We start from the raw sequence: 20,775 nt of genomic DNA, 5'->3' as shown, positions 1-20,775 counted from the left end.
CTCACCATGTTTCTGTGATAGCCACTATGTCATAGTTTTCCTGGTGTATCACGGCTTCAAGCTCCCCCTGTTTGTTGCTCACACTGTGTGCATTGGTATAGATGCAGTTCAGATGAGCTAACGATTCCAACACCTTTTTTCCACTGTGGGCCCCATTTCCTACCAGACCATTCTCAGGTGCTTCCATGATGTCTAAACATCTCTTCTTTCTCTCAAATGAAACAACAGAGTGAGAATCCTGCCTAGTCCATGATCCTTCAAGCCATGGCATGTTTCTCTTGCACTTGTCTCTAAGAGGCCCATTTATCTCCCCATCACCCTTCATATCTAGTTTAAAGCCCTGTCAATGAGCCCTGCTAACTCCTGCCCCAAAAACCTTTTGCACCTCTGGGACAGGTGCATCCCACCTGCCACCAGCAGGTGTCTCGCATAGCAGCCCGTGATCGAAAAACCCAAAGCCCTGCCTATGGCACCAGTCACGTAGCCATGCACTGATCTGCAGACTCCTCCTGTTTATCTCTTCATCCTTTCTTGCAACAGGTGTGGAGACAAACACTACTTGCGCTCCAGACCCCCTAACCAGCCATCTCAGGGTCCTGAAGTCTCTCTTCATTGCCCTTGGACTCCTTGTAACAATTTCATCACTGCCAACCTGAAAAAACAGCAGTGGATAGTAGTCAGGAGGCTGCACCAGATCAGAGTTTCCTTTTAACATCCCTAATCTGAGCCCCAGGGAGGCAGCAGACTTCACCGTGGGATGGGTCTGGTGGACAAATGGGCTCTTCTGTTCCCCTCAGAAGGGAGTCACCCACCACAATTACTCTCCTTTTCTTCTTGGTTGAAGAAGTCCTAAGGCGTGGGGTGAGTGACAAGCCCTAGGTGACTCACTAGACTACCTCTCCATCATCATTTGCCTGGCCCTGAAGTTCCAAAGTCTCATACCTATTTTTCAAGGGCAACATGTTTCCCTTTTCTCTTCTTTTAAAGGTATGAATGAAACATGAGGAAAATTGCAGCCAAACTTCTGTGGTGTGTAAAGGTTTTTAAATGCTTAGCCAACTTTTTTTTTTTTTTTTTTTTTTTCAACCTTATTTTTCCTCTGGGTTTCAGGAAAACAAGAAAAACTGGAAACTGATGATGCAAATGACCACCAGGATTGCCTTTATGGATGTTTCAAAGATACTGGCAAGAAAGAGGTTGTCGCAAACCAACAGCATCATAGAGGCCACCGGAAGTCAGGATAAATCAGAGGTAAATCATTGAATTGTAGAACGGTTTGCGTTGGAAGGGGCCTTAAAGATCATATGGTTCCAACACATGGAAAATAATGAAGTGTATGGATTCATCTTACTTTCCCTTCCTCAAACAAAAAGCTGGAAGTCTGGGTAAATAAGAGTCAGACATAGCAATTAAATCAGGAGGAAGCTGTTTGAAGTAAAAATATGAAAAATCCCAAATGGTGAATATCTTTGGATTTAGTTAAAAAAAAAGCAAAGTTGGAAACTCAGCTTGATTTGTCTTTCATTACTTAAAATTGCCCAACTATTTTTTTAAGGTATTTGAGTCATGTCTATTCTTTACAGTTGTTTGGGGTTTTTGTTTTTCTCTTGTACAATGGCATTTTAAAAGTTGGGAAAATACTCTTTTTGTAAAACTGCAATATGATCTAAAATTTTGAAAATATATTACACAGTTAAAAATAGAAGAATCAAGCATGAAATCAATGCAGAACCTGTCTACATTCATGTTTTCCTGTATGAATGCAACAGATAAAAATGTAATAAATTCATTCTACTGCACCCACTTTAAATATCTGAGCTGATCAGCAGTTTCACTGATGTGCGGCCAGACTTTGAAGTCTATCTTAGGTCTCTGGAATTCGACCAGCCACTTTCCAGACTATCTAATGCATTGCAGATCTTTCCACATTATGTATTCCAGATGGCCATATTCTTTGGGTTTTTTGCCTTTCTTATTTACGCTACTGGGGTAATTTGGGAATAAAATTTGTATGCTACAAAGTGAAAAACTGACATATTATATTGCTAGCATGCTGCTTAGATACTGATGATGGACTTTAATGAATGTTTATGAAGCCTGCGTTTGTTGTTTTTTTCCCCTCCTTTCAATCATTTTATGCTCCTGGATAATGAGACACTGAACGTGGCAGATTCTTCATGCGTCACATGCAAGGTTTAAGTTTCAGAGGCACAAGCACCCACAACCTTATATGAAATTAATTTGAGCTGGCAAAACTTAGCACCTTTTGTAAATCAGACTTCTGTTGAGGGCAAGTTTCTCTTATGATTTCCACAATAAGGAGAGCAGCCCATAAATTTAATTAGCTGAGGCCACCAACCTTGCTTTAGGGACCAGACTATATCATTGCAATCTTCTGCCTGAGGTCAAATTCAATCATTCTCACAGGTCTCAGCAAGATCTTATCCACGCCACCCAGAAAATAGCAGGTAGGCAGCCAAGTTATATAAGGCTCTCAATCTTCTGAAAGGCTCTGAGGGCATGCTGCACCTTGGGACATATGTTTGTGTCATTTGTCACTCGTACCTCAAGATAGATCTTCCACTTCATACTGTCTGTTCACCTCCATAGAGCTGAAACAAAGACTTGGGTTTCCAAAGGTTATGTTATTCTCATTTCCCTGCCCTTACTTTGCACTAGTCTCTCACTCCTTCCTTGAATCTGATAAATCAGGAGATGTTGGAACCCATTTGGAAAAATGGAACTCCAGAAATCACTACTTCTTGGATGTTTCATGGCACTAAATGAAATCAAACAAACAAACATGGACAATTGCCAAAAGCCCTAGAGTAGCATAGATTTGAAATCCTGCAAAAACTTAGTCAAGAGCACAGGGAAAAGCCCCAAACGTTGGCAATATTGAGGGCTATTGCAGTTATTAGCAAAAAAACATCGTGAAATACCATCTAAATATATTAGCACAAGTTTTGTTCAGTAAACAGATTAAAATTTCATCACTGTGGGCAAATAATTTCTTCCTTTTCCAGTGCAGTGCTCTAACGGCATCTGTCTTTAGGAAAAGATACTTCTGCTTGAAGACGTTGTTAATTGAAATAGCTTGTTTTATACTGGTACTCAGTTAATGCCATAGAGCATTTTGTTTAGACTTATGTGCAGAAGAAGAAGAATCACTTCCCACAATCTCCAAATGTGACTTTCTGTCGCCTACTGGAGATGTTTCCCAGCATTACCTCAGACACATTTCCAAGTGCTATCCCTGATACCTTTTGACTGCTTTCTTGGCCTCCTGCGATGCTGCAGTGAGACCCAAGTGCCCACTAGGGCTCCTATTTTCAGGAAAATTCTGTTAAAAGGTGTGACATCAGAAGGGTCACTGGATGTCCACCAGGGAGTTTTGAATTCTTGGCTATTTGTCTTACAGTTTTCTTGAGTTCCCAGAAATTCTCATATACCCTCTAAAAAGGCACTTTATTCAGCACTCTGCAGATCCCTCAGATATGTAACAGAGGACAGGATGCTAAAACTTTATTTGTAGAGGGATAGCATGGTTACATAGTGAAACTACAAGCACATTTCACCCCAGACAGTGTATTTTGTGCATAGATGTTACATGGTTGTTTTGTTAGCTGTTTTATTTGCAAATAAGTTTTCCTGTGTTTATTCAGGTTCCTTCTGGACTGCTTTTTATTTTCACTGTATTCATAATGAGCACTTCAAACTGGAGCAAATTAGGAACTCTCTGAATGTGGTGTTAAAATAACAAGGCCCTCACTAATAAATTTCAGTAGGTTGGTGGGGTTTTTGCCAGCACCTGTGACTGACTGGCTGTTAGGGGGAAGAAAGCCATGAAGTTGAAGGCTGCTTATTCCCCATTCTTCAACAAATCTTTGCATGCAGAATAACACAGTTCAGCCTCCAGAGCCCAGCTTTTGTTTTCTGCCTTTGCTCACCAAACTGGGAACAAAGTAGTCTTCATATTTGCTGCAGAGTATAATATAAAATGAAAATACAGCCTCCTGCTTTGTAAGTGGAAACTGCACCCTCTCACACAATAATATTCACACAGGTCCCCAAAAAACCTTCATGCTCCTTTTTTTGGGTTAATATTTACTGTTTATTTTAATCATCAAGACCTATGGCTCTTCAGCATTGCTCTGTACTATGACACCATTGCTCAATTTAGTGGTTGAGGGATGAAAAACTTCTTAGGTAAACTTTTGTATTCTTACAATACGTCTCTAATCCTTACTGTTGAGCAAAATGTCTCAAGAGGTAACAATTTAGCTTAGCTGCAGAAGTTCATGTGCTGCTCATGCTCTTATTCTTAATGTTACTATGACACCAAGGTTTTTAGGCACACAGTTGCAATCTGTGCCAAGATCCTTACTTTTGTCCCAAGTTTGTTTTTTCAGCTTAATGCAGCTGCCACTGTCCAAGCCACAGCTCCCAGCTAATCAGGGAAACAGGTAGAAGCCTTTAATTCATATGGAAACAAGAAGCTAGTTTTCCTAATGTGGGAGCCAGGAGCTACTGTCTCTGAGTCCTGGATACTACCAGTCATGGGTGGGATGGATGTCAGAAAGTGCTTCTGTGGCACCTCTTTTTAGCCTCTTGCTTAAGGGTTGAGTGAATCACCTTCCCTTTTGCTCCTTTTTGAAGAAACAAATTGAGCTACAGAATGAGGTGTTGGGAATGATCAGGCCTAAGGACTGAAGGGCACCTTCTTCTGTATGGCACTGTGTGAGAGCAGAAGGAAACAAATGGTTCTTGTTTGATTTGCTTATACACCTTTTTGCCTTATATATAATATATATATAATATGCAATTTATATATTATATATAATATATTCAAAGATCCAAGTGACAAGTTAAAATTATTGACAGCACCACATCAGTCCCATTGTACAGCTGACTGAGCCAAAATTAGTCAGCTGAACATACCTAGGAGCTGGTCCACTCCAATTTGGCCTGAGTGTTGTCTTCAATCCTGGCAGTCCAGCAGTCCATCCCATACCCATGAGGCTGTCTATGCATTCCCACCACTGCAGGGAGCAGAGGACAGCAACTGCCCAGCCTGTCCCAGGCAATACCATTGCTACCAGGGGCTCAGACCTTCAGCTTTGCAGTCCCCCTGAGGAGGCAAAGTGGGTTTCCTCTGCTGTGCTGAAACACGATGCAAGCAAAAAGTTTCTCTAGGTCATGTAAAAAGTTTTTTTTATCAAGGAAAACAATGCAAATCTCCATCTTGTCCCTCTCTCCCTTTAAATAATGCATTTATTTAGTATCTTGATCTGCCTCCAGCGCTAAGACATCAGCTGCTGCTGGTGAAAGCATTTATATCTAGTGCTTTCAGTGAGTAAGGATTGAAATCTCATTCATAATGGACACCATATCTGTGTCACTTCAATTATTCCAAGAAAGCGTGAATGGTGATGGGGAAAGCTACTCTGTTTAAAATATGTTGGCTTTTTTGTATCTTAAAACATGTATCCTTCAGTTACTCTTTACCTGCATTTGTCCAGACACCTGACGGTGGGAAATCAAGGCTAGCACAGTACTAAGCGTAAATGTCCAGTTACTAGGGTCTAGCTCTAATCCTAGCTAAATATCCTGCAAACTTCCCATGTATTTCAGTGACAGCAGAATATATTAACTGGGAAACAAACGTGACTTTTGCATAGTCATGACTTCATTTACTGCTTACACTGGAAGGCACCAAGAAGAAGCCTCCTCAGTAAAACTAAGGGTTGATGTATCTTTTTTAAAACTGTTGCAAGGTCTCTGATTTGTTATTGACATAGCTCCCAGGATCCCAAGAAGTAAATACAAGTAGGACAGATGACACATAGTTAATGATGGATAACTCTTCATCATCACCTGCATTGAAAATATCGGAAGGTCTGGTCCTCTGTAGTGCTTCCATATAGATCAGCTCCTCTCTCAGAAAAGCTCATGCTGTTGTCTGTGATCTTGAAATGTGAATTCCACAAACAACCCTTCTAGAAACAGAGCAGCACCAAGACTTTGCCATCTTTTTTTCTCAAACCATGAACTCTATGACAAGCAGACTTCCATGAGGCAAAGGTGCTGCACATGCCCACCTCCTACGCACATGTGCCCATTTAACAGACCTTCAGTTCTTCAAACTCTTTGCCCTGTGGGTGACATTGGCAACTGTGCAACAGTTCAACATCCTCTGTCTCTCTCTGAAGTAAGTGGAGATCCCTGAGAGAGCAAGTGAGCTGCATGGGCAGTCTGTGGTTGGGGGACTGGGGCAGAGGCATACCTCATGAGCACCAATAGCAGATTTATGAACCTAAGAGTCTCCTCCATCACTGCCATACTGTTGGTATGTGTTGCAGATGAGCAGCTGACATAATAGTGTCCTGTAATGCAAGCTGTGAGCTAGGTATGCAAAGAGTTTTCTTAATTAAAGTTTCCTTACTTGAACACTTTCATTATTACTGATAGACTTGATATTTCTTATTAAAGTATGAGCCTCTGTGACTACACTGACGTATGCATGCTCTCAGAAAGCCCATGACCCTACTGACTAGTCTCTTTAAGGGCCTTATCATAGGGCAGACAAGAATGATTCTGGCTGCAGACAGAACTGTCCCTAGAAACCCACCTTAAGATGGGATAGAACAGGGGCCTGATCTCAACTTAAAGGGTGGTGTTGTACTTTGCTGTTAGGAGCAGAGGCAATGCCATAAATAATAAGATAGGAGGAAGGCATAGTACATAAACCACATCAGTTGTTGCAGACTATGCTGCAATAATCTGATCTGGCAGAAAAAAACCCACCAAAAAACAAAAAGCAAACAAAAAAACCCAAATGAAAACCGAAACCAAACAAAAAACCCCAAGGGATGACGGGTGCTGAAAGTGTTTATATATAAGGGGTGGAATACAGCAGATCGTCTGTTCGAATGCATATGGAGACAAGTGATCTCAGATCTGGTATTACGTGTATGTCTCTCAGTTCAAGAGTCAGGGATCCACTGAAACAAGGTGATAACATACCAGTTCTCTTAATTCAAAGACTTATCTCCACTTACAGGAACCTTCTTGCCCACATGAGAATGTCAGTCACAAATGTGCATAGTCAAAGCCAAGTGAACAGCAAATTTGTAAGTCTCCACACCTTTTCTTCTTTCTATACCACAGCCACACTCAAATTTAAATTCATCCTATGTCAAAAGATGCACATATCTTAGAAAAAGCAGAATTCATATTTTATTTGTTTATTCTTTTCTGAATTATTATATGGCTTTTCCCAAAAACAGAGAAAATATGTTATATTTCAATAACTAAGATTAAAAAAAACTACTGAGTTAGGTTTTTTTCACTATCAAGAGATAAGTAGAGATACAATGAAAATGATCACACTGTATTAGCATCAATGGCACCTCTACTGCAAGACCAAAGACACATCTCCAGTGGAGAAGAACACCAGTCCTGCTCCAGAGACACTGCTTAACAAGAATATTTGTCACAGCTTCCACCAGGAAAAGGAATAATTTCCACCTAGGCCTTAGAAAGCTCTAGCCTCTGATACCAGTTTCTGTGTTGTATCCGGAGCTACAGATGAGATGTTTCACGGATCCCATTAAATGTTGACAGCCTGTTTGCAGCTTCAGAACACTTTTCAAGAGTTTGAGCTGTCTACCCAGATGGGGAGGTGCTATTTAGGGGTGAGCGGGTGAGCCTGGACGCCTTTGAACCATTCCTCTTCCTCTTACCAGTATAACTGACAGGTTATACAGGCTACATCCCTGTCTCATCCTCTTAATATCCACTTATAGATTACAGAAATTGCACAGGAATTTGCCTAAGCCTTTTTCAGGGGCCTGCTGGGACTGCCTGCCTTCTCACCATCCCCTGGCATCCAGTGCCAGAAGTTCATTGTGTGCACTCTTTGACTTCAGGTGACCTGTGAGTTTCACTGAGTGCCCTTTAACTCTAGTGTTGTGAGATTTACTGGACATCATGCCCACATCCAAGTTATCTACCATCTTTACGATTTTGTAAATGTGTCATATCACCCCTCAGCCTTCTCCTCTCTGCACTGAAGAATCCCACTTCTAGTCTCTCCTGCTAAGCCTGCTGCTCTGCCAGCCTAAGCATCTTGCTTTCCCTCTTCTGTGTGCTTTCCAACTACATTACATCCTTCCTGGGCTTCAGAGACCAGCTCTGAACACAGATCAACAAGGTTTTATTAGGTGGCAAAACAATGTTTTCTGCCATCAGGACCTTTCATTTTGTTGCCCAACATCTTGTTGGCTTTTTTGGGCAAGCGAGAGGGTTTAATGAACACACAGAGGAGAGACCAAAGCTGTATCCAGAGGCTTCAAGAGCTTTGCCTGCGGAGAGCTGGTCAGCAGAGAGGGTGCTCACAGAGCTGCTGAAAGCCCTGGCTGGTGTGTCCAAGGACGTAATAAGTAGCTTATGTCAACTGCATGTGTAAATTGAGGTAATAGGTTTGAGAGGGAGAGGAAACTGGTACCAGCCTTTGTTATGTGCCTTGATAGCCAAAAAACAAAGGAATGCTTGTTTTGATTTCTCATCTGAAGTGGATTCTGTGAATAGCGTTTGTTGGCTCAGACTGAAATGTTTTAAGGTGAAAATTTAAAAGAAAACATAGATGCCTCCATCTTTAAACTTTTTTTCCCTTTAGTGTAGGGACAACACATGTAGCCAGACAGCTAGCCAGCTGGCTCACATGCTCAGGGTGAGTTGTCAGTGTTTCACAATATCCTAATAAATGACTTTGTAGTGCTCAGAGATTGGAGACTTCTTGTTCATGTTGTGGGAACACTCACAACCAGAGATCTGAGTCTCCCATGAGGAGCTACAGTCACCACATCACTTCCTTGCTTCCCTAGCCAGTATGTTATCAGAAAACCCATTCAAATCACTGCAGTGCACTTTTTGTATGAGCAGATTTTCATTAAAAGCCATAGATCCCATAGAACAGCAAACAACTTTTAGCAGAACTATCAAATGCTGATTACAATAAGTGTTTCCTTCAGGAATGCCCCTTTTATTTGAGCTTCCTCATGAATCCCAAGGAATCAGCAGGCTTTACTTCCAATTTGCTATGGACCTAACAGTGTTTGTTAAATTTTGTGGTTATATGAAGCACAACTCATGTTTACCATTCAAAGATTTTTAAAATCTTCTTCTCACCAAAACTCTTCCATTATGCATGCACCTCAGGAATGTGACCTAATAATCCAACATGATTCACGTAATGAGAACCAAACACCTCCAGACATTCTTTTCAAGTGCTGCTAGCTTTAGTTATTACTTTCCACCTTTACTTTAGGTAAATTCCTAGTTTTCTGTAGACAAGAAAAACATTTCAAAAATTACACCCACAGCTCCAAACCACTACTTAGCACATAACAAACTAATTTAAAGTCAATTTTATTCCAGTTTTCTACCATGTGAAACAGATGCTTTTGCCAAGGCCAAAATCTGGACATAAAGAACAGCAGCATGTGAGCACATTGCTAGCTCTAGGTGTAAATCATGTCTACATAACACTACACTTCAAACAACATCAAGCATAAAGTAAGAAAATCAATTAACTTACAGTCTTAACCACCCTGCATTTGCCATTTCATTCCAAGTCACTTCATAGTCCTGCTTTTTTTGTGTGTGAAGTTTTGTTTGTCTGCTTGGTTTTTGCTTCCTTTGGTGACAAAAGGAAAGTTCAGCAGTTGTTTATTTTGTGTATTGTGAAAGTGTAGTTCTGTACTAAAATGTGTGATGAAAATTTCAATTTCCACAAGAATAAGCTGCTAAAATTTAAATTTTAAAATAAACTTTAAAGTAAAAGGAAGACTACGGAAAATGAAAGCTCTCTCCAAAAGGATACAGGAGACCTTGTTACCCAGGATATGGGTAAGGCTGAAGCACTCAATTACTTTTTTACCTCAGCCTTCACTGGCAAGTGCTCAGGCCACACCACCCAAGGCACAGAAGGCAAAGGCAGGGACTGGGAGAATGAAGATCTACCCAGTGTAGGAGAAGATCAGGTTTGAGACCATGTAAGGAACCTGAAGGCTCACAAGTCCTTGGGACCTGAGGGAACTGGCAGACAAAGTTGCATAGCCACTATCCATCATATTCAGAAGTCATGACAGCCCAGTGAAGTTTCCACTGACTGGAAAAAAGGAAACTTAACCGCCATTTTTTAAAAGGGGGAAAAAGAAGATGAAGGGAACCACAGGCGAGTCAGCCTCACCTCTGTGCCTGACAAAATCATTGAGCAAGTCCTCCTGGAAATGATGCTAAGGCATGTGGATAGTAAGGCTTCACTAATAATAACATAGTGATGAGTGGTGTTCCCCAAGGATCAGTACTGGGACCTGTGCTGTTTAACATCTTTGTCAGCAACATGGACAGTGGCACTGAGTGCTCCCTCAGCAAGTTTGCTGATGACACTAAAGTGTATGGTGAGGCTGACATGCTGGAATGAAGAGATGCCATCCAGAGGGACCTTGATAGGCTTGAGAAGTGGGGTCATACAAATTGCATGAAGTTCAACGAGGCCAAGTGCAAGGTCCTGCATCTGGGTCAGGACAATCTCAAATATAATTACAGGCTGGGTGCAGAATGGATTGAAAGCAGCCCTGAGGAGGGATGTGGGGGTTTTGGTTAATGAGAAGTTCAACGTAAGCCAGCAATGTGTGCTTGCAGCCCAGAAAGCCAACCATGACCTGGGATGCATCAAAAGAAACATGACCAGCAGGTCAAGGGAGATGATTCTCCCCTTCTGCTCTTGTGAAATGCCACCTGGAGTACTGTGTCCAGTTCTGGAGTCCCCAACACAAGGACACAGAGCTCATGGACAAAGTCCAGAGAAGGGCCACGAAGATGATCCAAGGATTGGAGTACCTCTGCTGTGAAGACAGGGTGAAAGAGTTGGGGTTGTTCAGCCTGGAGAGGAGAAGGTTTTGGGGAAACATTATAGCAGTTTTCCAGTATCTGAAGTGGGCCTACAGGAAAGCTGGGGAGAGACTTCTTACGAGTAGTGATAGGACAAGCTTGTAGTGATAAGGGGGAATGGTTTTAAGCTGAAAGTTGGTAGGTTTTCATTACGTATTAGGAAGAACTTATTTTCTGGGAGGGTGGCAAGACACTGGAACAGGTTGCCCAGAGAATCTGTGGATGCTCCCTCCCTGGAAATGTTCAAGGTCAGGTTAAATGAGGCTTTGAGCAACATGGTCTAGTAGGAAGTGTCTCTGCCCATGCAGGGGGGTTGGAACTAGATGATCTTTGAGGTCCCTTCCAACCCAAACAATTCTATGATTTTATGAATCTCTGTAACTACTAAGTAAAAATAGCACTTTAAAAAAAAAAAAAATCATAATATATTCTACTCATAATGAAGCAAGAATGACTGCAGGACATAAAATAACCTGTGTATGCAAAAGATGTGAATCCTTTGAGCAATATACACATTAGTGTGTTTGTGTTTCAAGCTTTTGTATAGTTTTTCATCTCCACACAGCATCAAAGACAGGGCTTAGATTTATTAACAAAGCCAAAACACACAACAATATCTCCCCAATACTCAGGACTGGCAATTAAACCAGCAACAACAACACTCTCAATCCCCTTCCCCTCCCACCCAGACAGGGAAGGAAAGAGATCAGAAGGAGAGAAAGACTTCCTATATTGAAAACTAAACTGCACAGCTTTAATCAAATACTAATGACGAAAGAAAATATGTACAATTATATAAAAGTATGTTTGGGAACGTGCAAACCCCTATTGCCTCCCCCCACCCCAGCACCTCCCACAGCATCTCCTGAGCTGTGAGCGGTTCTGAAATGTCCCAGAGCTGCTAGAGAGAGCGGCAGAGCAGACAGGAGCTGAGGGGAGAGTGATGAGGGTCAGGAACGCACAACCACTTTCACATACACAACCTCTGGAGCACAATAGAAGCAGTTCTGGAGGGCCAACATTCACACCAGATGTGTTTCAGGAGGTTTTTTTGAGGCTAGCTCTGATCTGCTTTTGTGCTAAATGTCCGCTGGCAGTAGGAATACAGTCAATGTGCTGCTAGGGTGTGTCTTGTTCAATTTAACAGAAAAAGAATGCAGTTTGTGTGCCTGGAGATCAGCCAGTGATCTGCTAAGCAGGAGTGATCAGGAGACTCCCTTAAAGGCACTTCCTTATCTAAACAAAAAAAAAGTTAACATTACCTAGTGAAACTAGAGCAGCAGCTCTTTCTCTGGTCCAGCAGTTTCTGCTGCAGCAGCCATCCATGCTGCTGCAGCAGAGAACTTGTAACAATAATGAGTAGATAAGTGAAGCTGCACATCATGTCACAAGATTGATGGTCTCCTCACAGTTCTGGTTCTGTGATAGTGTACCTCTATTGATAGATATTGACAAAAAATTAAATCCTTCCTCAGTATATGCTTAGTACATAATGAATATGTTTATTTTAAAAAAAATTATATGTATAGCACGGATTTTATGTACTCTGATGTAAACTCTTCCTCAAGAAGAATTTCTGTCAAGCCCATTTTATTTCAGATCCTACTGAGCCGATTTTTCATTTTGCTTTGGTCAATCATGAAGCTTTTAAAAAATTATTTATAACAAGTAATCCCCTTCTCCTCTTTACATTTTGACTGACGAACATCAATGTAGTCTCTGCAGAAATCTGCAAGTGTGAACAATTATTCTGAATCCCACCTGTTTCCTGAATATCTCAGATAGCTGATAGATCTGTTACCATCAGGAGATGACAGGGCACAATAGTTTTTCCTACTAGTCTGATAAAGAAATGCTGCATCAGAACTGACCTGGTGACTCTTCAGTTCTGCAGGTAGTGTATCCACAGAAAATTAATTTCTTAATGTTTTATATATTTCAGAAGAGAAAATTTTTTATTTGGAAGCTCTTACTGTAAGATATCTTATACAATTATATCTTACTTAATGTTAATGTTTCTCATGTCAGAGAAACTAAAACAAACTACCTGTCCTCTCTCCATCCAACTCAATGTGATGCCTTAGAAGACAGGGAGCAATGGCAAGATGTTCTTGCCCAGTGCAAGAGGTGAGGTAAACATGTCTGCTCAAAAACTACACCACCTTCCCAGGTGTCACTGAATAACACCTACAGTGCTTTGCAAGTGGAACAGAATAATGGTGAGAACAAAAATTCTCCTCGCTTGGAGGCGTCATCAAGATCTAGTCAGACCACCCCACTCATCAAAACATTTGCAGTAAAGAAAGAAAGACAGGTCCTTGTTGTAGGGGACTCCGTTCTGAAGAGAGTGAAAGGTCCAATATGTAGACCAGAGCTGCTGCATAGGGAGGTTTGCTGCCTCCCTGAAGCCAGGCTCAAGGATGTACAGAAAAAAAATCTCTACCCTAGTTCAACCCTCAGAGTACTACCCATTAGATATTTTTTAGGCAGGCAGTGATGGGATTGCTACAAGAAGTCCAAGGGCAATGAAGAGAGATTTCAGGGCCCTGGGATGGCTGTTTAGGGGGCTGGGAGCACAAGCAGTGTTTGTCTCTATCCCACCTGTTGCAAGGATTGATGAAGGGATAAACAGTAGGAGCCTACAGATCAGTGCATGGCTATGTGACTGGTGTCATCAGCAGGATTTTGTGTTCTAAGACCGGGGGCTGCTTTACAAGACATCAGGGCTGCTGGCAAAAGATAGGATACACCTATCCCAGAGGGGAAAAGAATCCTGGGTCAGGGGCTAGGAGCACTCATAGAAAGGTCTTTACATTAGACTCGAAGAGGAGTAGGGGTAAAACTGGGCTTACTAGAGAGAAGTCTGGGACCAGCACACCAGTACCAGGGGAGGGATAAAAAATTTCAGCAATTACACCACCGTCACCACTACAATTAATTGGGGGATAAATAAGGCCAACCGGAGTAGTGTAAAATGTGCCTCAGCTGTCTCCCAAAATTAAAACCAGAAGATCAGCCACCTGAAGCATATGTATACAAAAGTACACAGTTTGGGAAACAAACAGGAGGAACTGGAGCTCTGTGCCCAGTCAGATAGCTATGATTTCATGAGAATGACTGAAATGTGGTGGGACAATTCACACAACTGACAGATGGTACAGGCTGTTTGTAAAGACAGGCAGGGGAGAAGAGGTGGAGGAGTTGCACTCTGTGTTAAGGAAGACCTCGAATGTATAGATACCAACTCTAGTAATTGTGGTAGCCCTACGGAATGCCTCTGGGTCAAAATCAGAGAGGTTGTCTGTAAGGGTGACCTTACAGTAGGCAGCTGTTGCCAACCCCCAAACCAAGACAACTGTGACCAACGAAGAGATAGTTGGGTCACTCAGGCAAGCTTCAGGTCAACAAAACCTGGTCCTGATGGGAGACTTTAACCACTCAGACATTTCCTGGAAGAATAACACTGACATCCATCAACTTCCTGGAATGTGCAGAAGTATGCTTCTTCACCCCAATGTTGGACGTGCCAGCCAGGTATGGGGCACAGCTGGACTTAATACTCACAAACCAAGAAAACCTGCTTTGTGATATCTCAGTTAGTGACAGACTTGGCTGGCTGCAATGACAACGGTATTGTGGAGTCTGGGATACTGCTGAGCACAATTAAAGTTAATTCCAGGACAAAGGTTTTAGATTTTAGAAGAGCAAACTTCATCTCACTCAGAGCACAGTTGGAAGGGATCCCATGGGAAGCTTCCAGCTTCCATGGAGGGTAAAGGAGCTAGTGAGTGCTGGGAGTTTTTTAAGAACACTCTTGCAGATACACAAAAACAGTTCATCCCTTATAAAGGCTATGGAATTAGGCAGAGGCTTAACTGTGAGCTTCTGGGTCTGCTCAGAACCGAAAGGGAAACATACCAGAGACGTAAAAGTGGAACGCTACCTGTTGAAAATTACAAGAGCATTATGAGAGTATGCAGGGATGCAGTTAAGAAAGCAAAAGCTCAGCTTGAGCTGACATTGGCCAGAGGCGTCAAAAACTTCAAGAAAGAGTTCTTCAGATACCTTAACAACAAGCAGAAACAGAGGGATAATATTGGCCCACTATTAAACAGGAGAAGTGAACTAGTTGCCAATAATGCTGAAAAGGCAGAAGACCTCAACACCTTCTTCACGTCTGTCTTTACCAGTGCTGTTGAGTCCCAGGCCACAGGAACAAAAGTCCAGGTTGATGCAGACACTGACCCACTGGCAGTGAAGGAAGAGTTGATGTGTCAGCTATTACAGGAGCTTGACCTGTACAAATCAACGGGTCTGGATCCACCCAAGGGTGCTGAGAGAGCTGGTTGATGTCATTGCAAAGCCACTCTCCATAATCTTTGAGAAACTGGGAGACATCCCTGAAGACTGGAGGAAGCTTAATGTCACCCCATCTATAAGAAGGGCTTTAAGGAGGATATAGGTAATTATAGCCCCATTAGCTTCACTTCAATCCCTGGGAAAGTCATGGAGCAAATCCTCCTGGGGACAGCCACAAGTCAATTGAAGCACATGACTGGGAAAAGCCATCATGGATTTAGCAGGGGCAAATCATGCTTGACAAACCTGATCACCTTCTACAACAAAGTAACCCGCTTGGTTGATGCAGGACGAGCAGTGGACATCGTCTATCTGGACTTCCGCAAGGCTCACAGTTCCCCACAGCTTCCTTCAGGAGAAACTGACTCATTACAGCCTTGACAAGTGGTCTGTGCAGTGGGCAGGGAACTGGTGTGTGGGACCAGCCCTCAGGACCTATACTTGCTGGAATTGGCATGGAAACCCCATTGCAACCCCTAAACAAAGTCTCCTTTGCATCCCAAAAGGCCTGCCTGAGAGGATGGAGACTGCGCTGATGGCTGCATATGGCCTGAGGCTGCATGTACAGCGATTGAGATAAGGGTGGAGGGGCAGAGTGGGTGGAGCTCCACTCCAGCTGCTCAGGTTTATGACTCAAACAGGCTTGCTCATCCTTGTGAAACAAGAAAACAGGAGGCTGCAATGGTGGGCTTTGGGAGCCTCACTGCCTAACTTTCCTGCATTGGCTGGCCTGAAGCTGGATCAAGGACTGGTGATTTTCTGTTATCTACCTCTCTAAATTTTTCTTCTCCTACTTTCTCTCTCTACCTTCCTATCATCATTAAGTAATGCAAGGCCTAACCACAATTTTTTCTCAGGTTGTGCAGATTAAACATATATGTATTATACTCTTGTGTCAGCCTTAATGATTGTGCAGCCTAAGATAATAATTGAAGTATCTGTATTCCTTCTATAGCTTTAAGTAAACCTAATATTCAATACAGACCTTGAGTGTCATTTCACCTTAGTATAGGACCGTCGAGCATTTCCTTGGGCTGTGACATTTTAATCCCTCTCTCTGGAAGGGCCAGGTCTGAGACAAAGGTTGGATCCAGCCATACTCTGAGAAGGAGCTTAGAAAGCAAGGGGGTCCAATCTGAATCTCCCTGGGTTTCCCTACTTGGTTCATGACTACTGGCTGACAGACGGTACCCAGAGGGTAATAGTAAATAGTTCCTCCTCAAACTGGCAACTGGTCACAAGTGGAGTCCCCCAGGAATTTATATTGGGCCTTATGCTGTTTAACATCTTCCTAAGTGACCTGGATGTTGGGATCAAGAGCACCCTGATGAGGTTTCCTGACAACACCAAAATAAGTGGAAAGGTTGACACTCCAGAAGGAAGAAACACCCTCCAGGTTGACCTTAGAAAGACAGGAGGAGTGGGCTAGCAAGAACTTTATGAAGTTCAACAGCTGCATCCAGCTCTGATGCCCCCAGAACAAGAAAGATGTGGACCTGTTGGAACAAGTCCAGAGAAGGGCCACAAAAATGATCCGAGGGCTGGAGAACCTCTTTTGTGAGGACAGGCTGAGGGAGCTGGGGTTGTTCAGCCTGAAGAAGTGAAGGCTCCAAGGGGACCTCCTAGTGGCCTTCCAGTACCTGAAGGGGGCCTGCAGGAAAGCTGGGGAAGGACTTTTTACAGGGGCTTGTAGTGAGAGGTCAAGGGGTAATGGTTGTAAACTGAAAGAAGAGAGATTTAGGTTAGAGATCAGGCAGAAAATCTTCAGTGTAAGAGTGGTGAGACATTGGAACAGGCTGCCCAGGGATGTTGTGGGGGCTCCATCCATGGAGGTGTTCAAGGGCAGGTTGGATGGGAATTTGAGCAGCCTGCTCCAGTGGGAGGTGTCCTTGCCCATGCAGGAGAGTTGGAACTCAATTATCTTCAAGGTCTGTTCCAACTCCAAACATTCAGTGATTCTGTGAGAAGTGTAAGGTCTTGCACCTGGGAACACATAACCCAGGAGGGCAGTTCAGACTGGGACTCACCTGGTTGGAAAGCAGCCCTGTGGAAAGGAAACTGGGGGTCTTGGTGGCTAATAGACTCAACATGAGTGAGCAGTGTGCTGCAGCAGCATAGAAAGCCAACAGGATGCTGGGCTGCATCAACCAGGACATCACCAGCAGAAATCAAGAAGTCATCATCCTGCTTTACTTGACCCTTGTCAGACCACACCTAGAGTATTGTGTTCAGTTCTGGTCCCTGCTCTACAAAAAGGATGTGAAGGGGCTGGAGAGGGTCCAGAGAAGGGCCACAGGAATGATCAGAGGACTGGAGGACCTGCCATGTGAGGAGAGGCTGAGAAAACTGGGTTTGTTCAGCCTTGAGAAAAGAAGGCTTTGGAGAGACCTTATTACCATATTCCAGTACTTAAAGGGTGGTTACAATGAGGATGGAGACTCCCTGTCTACAAGGAGTCACACGGAAAAGACAAAGGGTTATGGGTACAAGTCGCTTCTGGGGAGATTCTGATTGGACACAAGAGGTTAATTTTTCACCATGAGGACAGTCAAAACCTGGAATAGTTTCCCAAGGGAAGTGGTGGATTCCCCCACATTGGAGAGTTTTAAGTCTCAGCTTGACAGGGTGCTGAGCCATCTCATATTGACTATAGTAGTATCTAGAGAGGTTGGATCAGACGATCCTTGAGCTCCCTTCCAACCTGGCATTCTATGACTCTATGATTCTATGAAATAACTTTTTTCCATTTACTTGTAAAAAGACTATTTAGTCTGTTGTCAATGCCTATTAACATACAGCTGTGTCACAATGTTGAGCAGGATGACTATTACGGACAAACAAGAAATGTAGTAAGTTCATTCATCAGGAGATGGGTAAGGGAAGAAGAATATAAATCACTAGTTACTTCCTGCTCCAGACTCACTGGAGGCATTCAACCTGGGCAGCCTCCTGCACTTGACACACACTGGTGGTCCCGCCTTGTTGCCCTCTGGGAGGGGTAGGCACTGCTGCACTCTCCTCAGCCCCCTCTTGTAGGTGAATGAAACTAAGAGTGTGTTGAAGCATTTGAGGATGATGCTGAGGTGGTGGGCAGTGATGGCAGCACCCTTGGGTTCCCCAGCCCTTCCTGGAAGGGGGAACGGGAGAAGTGGATGGAGGAAGCATGTGCTCTTGGGTGAGGTGGGGAAACACAGAATTTCAAGCTTTAAAGCTGAAGAACAGCAAAGGTGACTGCCCTCATGGGTATCCTCAGGAGCCAGAGTCTCACCTGGGTCTGAGGAAGCAGAGACGCATTTGTCACCCAGCTCCTTTTACCAGGCTGTGCTCTGTTGTTTAGGACATTTTGAGGTCTTACAATGGGACATCCAGCCTATTATGCTTTCTCTTTCTTTGCTCAAACCTAGCCATTTGGCTGGGAAAGTTTTGGTGCATCCTGAAGTTTTAAAAGTCAGGGGTTTTGTCCTACAACATTCATAAAAATCACCACAAAAATGCCATAGCATTGCTTCCACTCAACCATGTGCTAAACACTCTTTTATTTTTCAAACAAACCCCTCAGCATGCATTAGAGTTTGAAATTCTTTATCTTCTTAGATTGATATTTTACTAGGGGACAAAAAAACCTAATTCAATATTGCTTATCAGTGACTTAATACAAAGAGCTATACACACCCATTTTTCTTTCTGAAGTCCAGAGAGAAGAACCAGAAAAGAAAAATGTTGAGTGACCATATGGGTTTAAATGTTGTCTTTCCAAGATAACTAAACAGTATTTAAGGTCTTCACTATAAATCACTGGGCGCCTGTAACTGTCCTGAAAAGCTGACAGAGATAGCCGCCACAGAGGGTAAGAAACTGGAAATATCACCATTCACAAACACAGGTAAATTAAGTATCAGTTAAACATGTTGGAAGGCCAATATGAAATTCCAAGAATAGAACCCTGACAATGAAGGATTTCCTACTTGAAAATAAGGGACAACTCTGCTTCTAACTATATATGAATGCAGGAGTGTAATCTGCGAAAAAAATCTTATGCCAGAGCGAGGAATATATAAATCATAACCATCTTACTTCAGTCAGCTTTAAACCAGAAAACAAAAACAAAAACAGAGCAAAGAAACCAAACCAAACCAAACAACCCAATTAAGTCCATTTTGAAATATAACACCTAGAACTGAGCCAACCTCTTGCTAAAGCATTTATTAATAATTCTGAGTCCCTGCTTATTTGGGAACATTCATGGCCCCAAAGCTCCAGGTGGGTTGCTTCATGTTGTGTAGAAATATAGTCTCTGATTAAATGCAGACCTTTCACATGCATCTTTTCATTTAACAAAAATAAGGATCACTCTTGTACAAAAACAAAATGGATGTGATTAGGCACTACATATTTGTAATTACTCATCTCTACTTAGTATTCACTGTAAGTAACTGAAGTGTCACATAGCAGTTGCCTTTGCAACCTTCTACCGATTCAGTGTACATTTCTGTGCACATTTGAATGTGCAGAAATAAAAAGAAAAAAACAAACAAAAACGCAGCTGACAGCACAACCTCCAAAAGGTTTTTTTATTTTCCACGACACAGGAGGCACAGTTTAAGTATGCCAACAATAGTAAGGTCAGAAATATCTTTTCCCTTGCAGAAAAGCTACACATGTAAATGTGAAGTACCTGTTAATTCTCCTGTGAGATCACATCAGAATGGCTCTTCTCAGAGTGCCTTAGCCTGGAAGGATTTGTCAGTTCAGTTTCCTGATGAAATCCTGTATCCAGGGTAGACGTGTGACACTTCCAGAATGTAGCATGCTATTTTCGATTGCAGACATGCACACATACTCCAAGAGGCCAAATCCTGCTCACTTCACATAGGAGAGGTTTGCCTTGTGGCTTTATCTCCAAGCTCCTAACTTTGTTTCTATGCTAAGAAACGGCTACAGTTCTTACTTACTAAACACACTTTACTAACCCTAGCTTGTTGGGGCTCAGACTGTGCCCCCAGATATGTCAGGGAAAGCAAGATTATCAGTTCATCATTGTCCTCTGTCAAAGTTAGCACAACAAGTAGAACCAAGAGAAAGTTAGGGAAGATGGACATTTAGGAGTCTCTCTTTCCTTTATTTAATGATGTGTCTCCTGGACAAAATCATCAGAGATGGGCAGGAATAATGTACTACACTGAGGTACAAACCCAAATAGCTGAGTGGAAAGCCTGGTCCAGGTGATCATCTGGTGACCATGCAGCCATACACAGCTGTGTTTGCAGTTATGATTGCTGCTCTGGCCACCCAACCTTAAGTAAAGAAACTGCTTGCAGAATTGCAAAGGATGGCTTGATTGCTTTGCTCAGTCTCATGGCAGCACCATGATGCCCGGCTTGCCAGCAGAGCACACTTTGGCACAGCTGAAGAACATTGCTTTCTGTACTTGGGGCTCCTCTTCACAAGCCTGGAGCA

The 20,775-nt window shown here is 42.7% G+C and overlaps 1 long non-coding RNA gene across 3 annotated transcripts in view; it reads right to left on the bottom strand.

Annotated features, from left to right (window-relative positions):
• The window catches only part of LOC127396080 (uncharacterized), a 60,994-nt gene extending 40,935 nt beyond the window's left edge, over positions 1–20,059 (bottom strand). For 2 of the 3 annotated variants that reach the window (XR_007891898.1, XR_007891897.1), the window contains exon 1: positions 19,994–20,059. This is a non-coding gene — a long non-coding RNA (uncharacterized LOC127396080). The remainder of the gene's footprint in view (positions 1–19,993) is intronic. The other variant, XR_007891896.1, reaches the window with a different exon arrangement.
• Positions 20,060–20,775: the final 716 nt, after the last annotated feature.

The sequence above is a fragment of the Apus apus genome, chromosome Z, assembly GCF_020740795.1.
Source record: "Apus apus isolate bApuApu2 chromosome Z, bApuApu2.pri.cur, whole genome shotgun sequence".
NCBI lineage: Eukaryota > Metazoa > Chordata > Aves > Apodiformes > Apodidae > Apus > Apus apus.
The sequence above is the reverse complement of the archived record's forward strand: the minus strand, read 5'-3'. Positions and strand labels throughout refer to the sequence as shown.